The sequence below is a fragment of the Cyprinodon variegatus genome, unplaced genomic scaffold, assembly GCF_000732505.1.
Source record: "Cyprinodon variegatus isolate N-32 unplaced genomic scaffold, C_variegatus-1.0 Scaffold1438, whole genome shotgun sequence".
NCBI lineage: Eukaryota > Metazoa > Chordata > Actinopteri > Cyprinodontiformes > Cyprinodontidae > Cyprinodon > Cyprinodon variegatus.
The window spans coordinates 16,445-26,827 of record NW_015151891.1 but is presented as its reverse complement, the minus strand read 5'-3'; the positions used below and the strand labels follow the sequence as shown (position 1 = coordinate 26,827).

Genomic DNA, 10,383 nt, shown 5'->3' with positions numbered 1-10,383 from the left:
CACATATCCAAGTGGCCTGGGTCGCATTTGAAAAAATCCGATCCGTGTCGTTCAGACTGTTATAAAAAGATCAGATACAGGTCACATATGGGCAAAAAAATCGGAATTGGGTCACTTCAGGCTGCAGTGTGAACGTAGCCTCTGTGTTGTGCTGTGATGGACTGGTGACCTGGTGACCTGTCCTGTGGCCCATTGACTGCTGGAAATCAGCCCCAAAGTGACCCTGTTGGATTAGTTGGGGAAGAAGATTGATTGATGGAAAAACAAAGTTAAAGAACAGAAAGTATTTGGCAAATTAATCAATCAGTCATCCTTATTGATCCTCTAAAAATTCAGGTTGTATTCCAATCAAGTGGCTGCATCCTCCGAGGACCCGGTCTACCTGTACTGGGTCCTTCCAAGGCCGTGAAAATAAGGCCCATTCTCAATTTGTGTACTAGTGCGTTCTCATGCGCTCATGTACTCGTGAAACGTCATCAGTCTCAGCCCTAGTACTGTTCCAATTCACAAGAACAGCAAAACGAGAACGGACAAAGTCCCCGGATGTTTTTCTTGCCCCTCCCTATTTACCCAGCATGCATCAGAGCAGACTTGTCCATTCTTGAGCTTGACAGCTGTCCCAGCATGTCCTGCGGCAGCCTCAACTTTTAATGGAGCGCTTACAGAGCTCAGAGTATTAAGTTAAAAGTTGTCTTTTCTGTTGCTGTTGTTCTATTAAACTACGTTATAAGACCATTTGAGGCGAGAATATTATACTTTACCATTTAGCGATTTAATGCGTCATTTTAAAAATACATTTCCGAAGTTGAGAGGACCGCGGCCAGTGGACCTCCGAGGGTAATGGCAGCCAGGTCTAATCCTAGCTCGTCTGCAGCAGCCTCTCTCGACATTGCTCTGATGGCGAGTTTTTTGTTTTATATGGCAAAATGTTAATTTGATTTCTGTTTATCTGACTGTGTTAATTATTATTCCCCCACTAAATTAAAAAAAGTAATAATTTATTATTATCTAGAGACTATTAATAACAGGAGATGAAATGCAGCTCTAGACGAGCTGGGCAAGCCTCTGGCCAAGTACGCTTCTGTTCCAATTGACCCTGTTCTGTGTGCTAATTTCCTTGTCGAGGAGCTTCAGCAGCAGTACCGTTTTCACAGATTCACAGTTTTGTAGTTCCCACTTTGCAGATATAAAGTAATCTGTGCCTAAATGTCAGCCAAACCCCTTTGCACAGGGACAGATAAAAACCTTTCAGTAAACCAAACATTGTCACCACACATATCTGATTCAATAACTGAACTATTTTCATTAATTTCAGACAGATCTATTCACATACTTGCATTATACTCAACTGCACTCACAATATTTACAACTGTTTGGCGCCATTTCCCTTTTTCCTCTGAGCATGGAGCAGCCGGCTTGTTTGGACTTGCAATGAATCAAGGGATACCCAAGTCTATGTAGGATACACCAGACCTGTCCTTTAAAATGAGTGAACAGAAGGCTGCATTTATCCACTGCACTGAAGGAAAGAGTCTGAAGGAGCGTTTGAATCCGAACAGGCCACGCCCCCATAGTATGATTTAATCAGCCGACGAATCTGGCCTTCAGAGGATGCACCAGCCGGATAAGAACACAGTAAGTCCTAGGTCATAACATACAAACTGCTGCAGAGCAATATGGATATATGGTCAGGACTCTGACTGGGAGGATCCCGCCCTGCTATGACCCAGTAGCAGCTAAGGTCACATCCTCAGACTAAAGTTAAACAACCAGCTTTGCGACAAACACTCCTCCATATGGATGCTTTGTAACTAATCTGCAAAAATGCTGAGGGGCAATGTCCATCAGAAGACCTCCATTTCAACCAAGTTGTGCAGTAAGACCACCCCACAGCATAATACATCACCTCATACTTCACAGCTGAATAGTGTCCTCAGACTCTCAGCTTCTTTATTTTCTTTTAACCAAATATGAAGTTGGTCAGCATGGTATGGTCTTCAGAACACAGACCAAGGTCTTTGTCTCTGAGTCTTGTTTCCAAACTGAAAACTGGCTTTTTGCTGTTTTGGAAGACCTGGCTTCATCCTCTCTTAGTGGTCTTTCAGATAATGACTCATTCTGGGGTTAATTACAGACCAGAACACATCCATCTCTGGGACAGCCAGCTCCTTCCTGGTCTGTATGACGGCTGGAAGTTCTCATGTTTCTGTCTGTAATAATTACTAGAACTCATGAACATAGGACCTGTAGACAGATGAAACTGGACCCAATATGGAACCAGACTGCTGGACCATCTTTAATTATGACATGTTTGCTGATTTTAAGTAGATTTTTTGAAGATGTCGAACAGGAAGCATGGTGTTAAAGTTTTAACGTTTGAGTCGATCCCCAGGTTGTCCTCTGCATGCTTTACATCCTCTCTCATTATGTTTCCATTAAGCTATTAGATATTTTTCAATGATCATAGCTGAGCCGAACATTAAAAGGCTTATTCATATCTGTAGCTTTTAGTTTAACAGAGTGCAGCAGGTTGACGTGTGCAGCAGGGTTGGCTGATAGAGGAAGTGGATTTTGTTGCTACGTAAATACTGTAGACAATGATCACAGCATAGATGTTTAATCACAGAGGATTGGACGTAACGTTCATCTGACATTTGTTATGAGAGGGCATTCTGGAATCTACGCCTGACACTGATGAAGATCACTGTAGGTATCTTCTATAACATCAATTTGAGATGTTAAAGGTCTCACAGGGTCCTAGTTTGGAGGTGTAGAGCACCATCATCAGACGGTGGCGAGAGATTTAAAAGTAAGGTTCTTTGGTCTAAGATTATTTAATCATCTTATCAGCAGCATGTCCACCATGACATCACTTCCTCCTCTAGCAGCAGCTCTGGCACCACTTACCGATGTTGGGGTGTTTCAGTAAACGACAGATTCGAGCTTCTCGATCCAACTTCTGATGATCTGAAAACAAACAGAGATTATTGGTCAGAGCGGCCTGCTGCTGCTGATAGTCTGAATGTGTGCATCCAGCTATGAAAAAAGTGTTTTTGTGCTGCTGTTTCTGTTCATAGAAACTGGGAACATATTCCTCCCTCCGGAAAGTTGTTCTGATGAATTTGGGTTGAGCTTGAATTTCTGTCCTTTGGTCCTTAGGATGTTTTCCAGGCAGGCGCTCCCTGCAGGTCATCGGATAGAATACAAACGCTTCTAAAGTGGCTCCTTCTGATCAGATCCAGAGGATTAATCTGTCCTAAATAAACAGACTCTGACCAGAATCCCTGCAGAGCAGAATCAGGTTCAGATTGATGTGATCTGATGCAACTCTCTGATCATCGTCAGAGTGATGAGCAGGAAGCGGCGCCGCTCCTCTCAGCAGCCGCAATAAAATGTGGAGAAGAGCTGCAGGATGCAGAGGGAATAATAAGCTGCTCATGATGATCAGTTGTGTAACTGGAGCTCGTTAGGAGCAGAAATGTGGAGGAGGCGCTCTGGCTGCTGGACACGTTAACTTCATGAGGCTGAGTTATTACCAGTTATTACAGAGCCGCTGAGTTTACTGGTTCCACAGCTGACTGTTTCTGCAGGAGCTTCAGGGAGGAGGGTCTGCAAGAAAACATCAGTGGAAGCCTAATGGGCTCAGGGAGGAGAAGCTCTGATTGGTCAGACCTGGGCTGTTCTGCCCAGGTTTTAACTGGAGGACAGATGGTGAAGTTTAGGGTTTGTTTCAGCTGCTGATGGACGTTCTCCAGGTTCTCAGTGTTCTCCATGTTCCCCACCTGGATTGATCCAGAATAATGGATCCAGTCTGAGAGTTTCTGTCAGGTGCAGCTGTTTGATGGTTCAGATGTGTTCAACAGCTGCAGGTTCCTTATGTAACAAAACACACATACCAACACACACGCACAATTTTCTGTTAACTTTGCAGCCTGTTGCTAAGCAACCGGAGGAAATCTCAAAACCAGAATAGAGATATGAAAATATTCCCAGAGAAGAAGAATTCACAGCTGCTCTGTTCTCTGAGTGGGGGGTGGGGGGGGCTTCTAGGTTCTGACTGGTTCTACTGGTTTTTACTTGTCCAGAGGATCCCAGTGGTTTAACTGGAAACATCTCACACTCTTTTCCAGTTAAACCTTTCTCAGGACTTTTCATGATCATTTCCAGAACAAACGTCACTCTGTTCCTTTGCAATGATCCAAAGTTATTTGCTCCATTTGCCGGACTCAGCCTAAGGTCGTTTTTTTACCTCTACCTACTGAGGAACCTCCCCTTCTCTAGATGTTTCCCTCAGTCGAGGCTAAAGGCCACCAAATAACTCTGAACACGACTGGTCCTGGTCCAATCATCCTATGCGCCCAGGATGGATGATCTCATTCAGAACCACCTTCCTGGAAATAATCCCTAGTGTCTTTACTGGCGTATGGTTCTGGAGACAGAGGCAGAGGCGTAGCCAGAGAAAAGGATGGCCAATGATCACTGAGGGGTGGCCGAAGGTGGATAGGCGCCAGAACCTCACGTTCAAGCCAAAGATAAGACTAACTATACTTTCCTACTGCCTTTGCTAACAAATAAATGCACATATTTAAACATCCGTGCTTTCTAGATAATAGGTATAGTGGATACAATACTTTCATGTTTGAGTTCTGGGGCATTTTTTCCACTATCATTACTTACCTACTTTTATCGATAATCATTCTGCATAAAATTGATATTTACAAGTACAAATATCTACATAAATTGATTATTCAATACGTTTTTATCAATATTGTTATTTATCTATGATTTCACTGAAGACTCCTAGATGACTTGCAGAGACACATTATTTAACACAAACTAGTTCTGAAAAGAGCATGAATTCTCTACTTATCTTCTTTAATGTTAGTATATTGTTGTGAATAATTAAGCACTGTGTTTTCGTTGTCAAGAAATTATGAACACATGAAAAAACAGTAAGTAATATATGAAAAATTAAAATGAATATTTCACTTGAGAGTTTTACTGCTGCCACCGCTATTAGAGGGGGAAAAATGGTAGGGGTGGCCACAGAGGTGGCCAATGATTGGGTAAGAGTGGCTATGGCCACCCCTGGCCACTCATCAGTGGGCCAGCCCATTTAGACTATGTTCTCATTTTAACTGCTTTACTAGAAGCGCCCTGATTGGCTAATTTCCCCTCAGCTCACTGGTTGGAGGATATTAATTGGTTGATCAAGCGCGGTTGTGGTATGGCCCAGTTGCAGTGATTTTTTTGAACCAAATGAATTAAAACCATCTTGTGAGAAAAACCCAGAAACAATCAAGTCCACCAGAATGGAACTACCTTGATGGACTCTGGGACAGATCTTTGTCTGCCACATCTGGTTCAGGTAAAGTTCTGCTAGGCTCAGTTATTTTAGGTTTCTCACATGTGCAACAATTTCACACCTCCATTAAAACCCCGGTTTAAGCCATCTAGAACCCAGAATAGCAAAGAGAACCATGTGGGTAAGACGTCTCATCATGCCACAGAGGCAGTTTAGATGGAATACCTAAAGGACGGAGATAAATCCGACCCTTCAACCTAGACGGCAGAGAGGTCCGAGTGAACCAGGCCTTTTGGTTCAGCCCTGTGAAGGCCTGAAGTTTATCTGCTGGTTGATATAGTTTAAGTTCTAGTTCAGATCCCTTTGATCTAACTGGTCTAACTAGCTTAAGTAGTTTGGTTGTTTTAAGTGCTCTAGTTTGTCTAACTGGTCCAACTGACTGGTCCAACTGTCTAATTGTTCTAAATTACCCAGCAGGTCTAAATGGTCTGACTGGTCTGAATGGTCTAAAGTCTCTAATTGTTCTACCTGGTCATTAATTGGTCTAATTGCCATGTCTCTCCTAAATGAATCCGCTTCTCCCTCCAACTGGTTGCTTTTCTTCAAAGTAGAAAGTTCTCCTAGGTCACTGTTGGTGAAGGAGCAGCTGCTCCTTCTGACTAACTGTGTTCGTTTCTTATCTCATGGATAAGTCATGTCAGCCAATGGTGTTCCAGTTCCTAAAGGTTCAGCTGGTTCTGGAGCAACAGGTTGTGGCTCAGCAGCAGGTGTGAGGACTGTGTGTTAAACTGAGAGACTCCATCATGTCAGGCACGTGTTCTCAGCCTCTCACCTCGAGCAGACAGTTTCTTGGTGTTGATGATCTTGGCGGCGTACTCCTGACCCGACAGAACCTTCACACAGCGACGCACCACTGAAAACGCTCCCCTGGAAGAGAGCAGGCGGAACCAATTAGCACCGCAGACCAGACTGTCACAATAAGAGTTTCCTGAATTCACACAGACCTTTGCACTTTCAACGATCAGAAAGATAGAGCAGTAAGAAAAAGATCGAACAGAACAGGAAATATGACAACCAAATGTGGCATGAAAGGTTAACGGTTCCCAGAGGACCATTCTATAATCATAATAACCATTATATTAATTTATATATATATATATATATATATATATATAGAGAGAGAGAGAGTGTATGGAGCTCAGAATTGGCTGTGATATATTTAATTTATGCGGATAAACTAATTTATTTGCTCACTTGATAAACTTTTGGACTAGTAAGGTAAATAGGAACTAGGATGAATGTTGATGTAATAGACTGTTGGAAGCTGAAAGGATCTAATTAATAAAGATTGACTCCTTTACTCCCCTTTTCAGACATAAACACTAAATTATACATATTACAAAGTTATATATACCAATAATTGTCCATAATGTTCTCATGTGTTACATTTTTATTTACTTGATTGTCTGAATTAAAGCCATTCACTCATTCATTCTCTCATTCAAAACCAGTGATGAACAGGGATGAGGCGTTCAGCAGAGCAGATCCACAGCCATGTTCTATGGAGTCTGATTGGTTCATAAAGCCTGTCATCATCAGGGACCAGGGAACCTTGGTGAATCCTTCCTAAACCTCCAATTTCCATCATCCTCCAGTATAGCCAAGGCATCTACCCTACAGCATCAGTCAGGGTGTCACAGCCAATCATTGAGAACACCTTACACCTTGACACCTTAGTTTGTTGACCTGTGGGAAGTTTAACCTGCTCAACTTCGGTGAGAGGAATCTGTCCTCAGGTCTAGTTTTGGCTTACAGGTGTAAACATACATCAATCTGGGGTTTTCAATGAAGTTAGTATTAAAGTTTGATACGGAGTTCTGAGACCAATCATGTAATGCAGCCTCACTTCTCTTTCTCACCATCTGTCACCAGTTGTCCCCCGCCTCCAAAATGAGCGTATACATGGGCAATTTTCTTAAAAAGTTAAAGGCCCCATTTAGTGGGAATGCAGCCTTCAGAAAGGAGACCTCTGGTCTGTAGTTGGACAGATAGCGTCCAAAGCTAATCCGGCTTTACAGGTACATCCCACAGGATGATCTGAACCGGATTCCTTGATCCAAAAGATCTGTCTCTGCTACCGATGTATCACCTCATGATGTGCTCAAAAAATGGTGCTCCTCACATACACCAGGCTTACTTAATGACTTAATGACATTTCTGTTACCACAGCATTACTTCCAGGACATCCAGTCCTGAAACCAGAGCAGGCCTGCAGAGACTGACTCATTACCCTAGCAGGGTAGAAGGTGTCCTCAGTCATTCCTCCACCACCGTGCTTCAGAACTGTTCTGAGGTGTGTGAGGAGGAAGCTGAGACTCTTGTAAGAGAATGTTCAGATTTATTTAACGTCCTCAGACAGAGAGATAGAGCTCTGACTGGGGCAAGCTCAGTACATACATTTATACAGCAACTCCCAATACACACACTCTCCCTTGGAACTATCCCACCCCTACATAAAGAACTTTCTCACGCACGAACATTTGGAGGAAAAACAACTTGAGTTCATCAACACCATTCCCTGATAGATTCATATATCTTTCACTGGTCAGATGGATCTTCTCAAAACAACAGTCCTCCCCTTCATGCCATTAAGGAGGCTGTGTGAACTCATTCTTATCTCTCATCACCTTCGTTTGGAGCCTGTGAGGCTAAAAACAGACAAATCTCAAAATTTTTTACTCCGCAGGTGTCTGTGCGGATTTGGTTTCCTCCAACCATGACTCTCTACTTTGTGGTGAAACATCCCCACTGGCCTCAGTCGTCCAGAAGACATCATCCAAGATGTGTCAAACCTAACCCCCGCTGCCATCTCGGGTCTAGAGAGAAGAGGTTTTCTCTTTGAACCCCTCCTAACAGACTGGCACAAGGCCATGATCTTTAGCTCTTAACCTGTTACATGAGGCCTTTAGAGTCAGGATGAAGCTGGATAAATCTTCTGGGACGTTCACACCTGGAAGGTTGGAGGCTGACTGAGTTGTTTTCCTCCTGGGGAAAGTCTAGACCAGTGGTTTCCCTCTAAGTTCTCAGGACCTAATGTCCTGGATGTTCCAAATGTGTCTCTGCTGCAGCAAACCTTCATCTAATGATTGTTCTCCTCCTACTCAGCAGCCACCAGGGCCTGCTAATCACCCACTGATGTAGGTCAGGTGTGTGGAGGCAGGGAAATACCTAAACATGGAGGATGGTGGGTCCTGAGGACAGAGTCTAAAAAACTACCGATTAGACAGTCCAGATCTCATCATAGCTACCTTCATTTTATGATTCATAAGGATGAGCTGAGGTGAATGAGCGAGAGTGTCTGTGGATCACATCATGATCATCTACATGAACATCAAACTGTTTTTTTCCTGCATCTGTTCTGGATCAGTGAAAGAAATCGGTCAGTAAATGACTGATGAAGTCTGATTGAAGACACTGAGTGTCGGTGGTTTTTCTTGAGGAAGTGCAGCAGAGTTTGAGCAGAAAGCGTTCTGTTTCTTCTGAAAGCTGCATTCTGCCACCCACATCACATTATGTAACAGACCTGGCATTAAGTGTGTGTTACTGTGTGTGTGTGTGTGAGTGTGTGTGGGTGGTGGTGAGTGGGACGGGGTCAGAAAGGTGCTTCACTCTTCCCTCCATCCATCCAGGGATGTGTTTATCCTGCAGCTAATCAGTAATCTATAGCTGATCTAAAAATCATCTAATGGATTACGATCTATAGCTGATAGAAACTTTAATGATCTTTAGCGGATCATCATACCTGATCTAATTGATGTTAATCTATGATAATCCTTCTTTTACTCACAGCAGGTACACTTGCTGCTAATGCTTTTATTGATCTAATGTTGCCCATCAGGCTGTCTGTTTATTATTTATTAAAGATAAACAACTATTTGTTTCAATCAAAAGTAAAGGTTTTTACTAATACCATGATCATGTAAATTATTACTATCTTTCAGTTTTAGGAGAATAAAAATCACGTCACTTAATTAAAAACATTTTTGAACGTTTAGCTTTTCTATAAATAATAATTAAAATAATTAAATAATTAAAATGAAAAAAAATTGCAGTAAAAAAGTTTGATGTCAGTAATGATGAGGAGGATGCTGAAGGTGGTACTTACTTCCCCAGCTCCTCGTAAAGCTGGTACTCATCAGAGAACCGCGTGCTGATGACCGTTGCCATGGCGAGGGTCAGGGGGCTCCCTGTCTTCTTCCTCTGAAGATGATGATGGTTGAAGCGATGAAGGTGAGGAGTTGGACCAGTCCGTCTGTCTGAGGAGGAGGAGGAAGAGGAGAGCCAGCAAAGTGGAATAGGAGGAGGAGGAGTAGGAGGAAGATGGAGGGAGAGAGCAGTGAGGAAGAGGAGCGTCTCTTCGTCTCTCTGAGCTGAAATGCAACAGAAAGTGAGACGCCGAAGCTTTCAGAGGCTTGGCCCGCTGGCCCACTCCATCATCAGCCAATCACAGGCTGGGAGAGACACACACAGCGTCACCATGGAAACTGCATCCTGAGCTGACAGCAGTGAACCAATCAGAAAGAAGACCACAGAATGCCAGTACTACAGTTTAAAACATGGTACTACACACACTAAAACTGATACTACAGACTTACTACAGCCAGCAGCACTCTACCACTGCTGATACTGCTATCTATACCATCAGCAATGTTGAACACAGTTTTGGTTCTACTAAGTACCACAGTCACCATTCTGGTACCACAACTCATACAACAGTTGATTTGGTCAGTACCTCTTTGAGTACACAAGCACTGGTACAAGTACTGGTACTAAAGCTGGTACTACAGTCTGTACTGTCATTTCAAAAGTACTTTAATAATCCTAAATGGAAGAAAAATTTTATTGTAGATCGTAGATCTTCAACAGGGGGTCCGCGACCCCTATGGGGTCCACAGAGGTACTGCATGGGGGGTCGCAAAAGTTTTGGTTGATTAGAATTGTTTCTTTATATCCCCCCTGCAATTTTTCCACTAATTAAAACGTCTTTAAATAAACATTGACATGACTTTAAAGCACTG

At 43.0% G+C, this 10,383-nt stretch overlaps 1 long non-coding RNA gene across 1 annotated transcript; it reads right to left on the bottom strand.

The window, feature by feature from the left end:
• Positions 1–2,907: 2,907 nt before the first annotated feature.
• Positions 2,908–9,722, bottom strand: LOC107103399. Its single transcript, XR_001482180.1, has 3 exons — positions 9,471–9,722; positions 6,138–6,232; positions 2,908–2,967 (listed from the first exon to the last, which is right to left on the bottom strand). It is a non-coding gene; the product is annotated as an uncharacterized LOC107103399 (long non-coding RNA).
• Between the last annotated feature and the right edge of the window lie 661 nt (positions 9,723–10,383).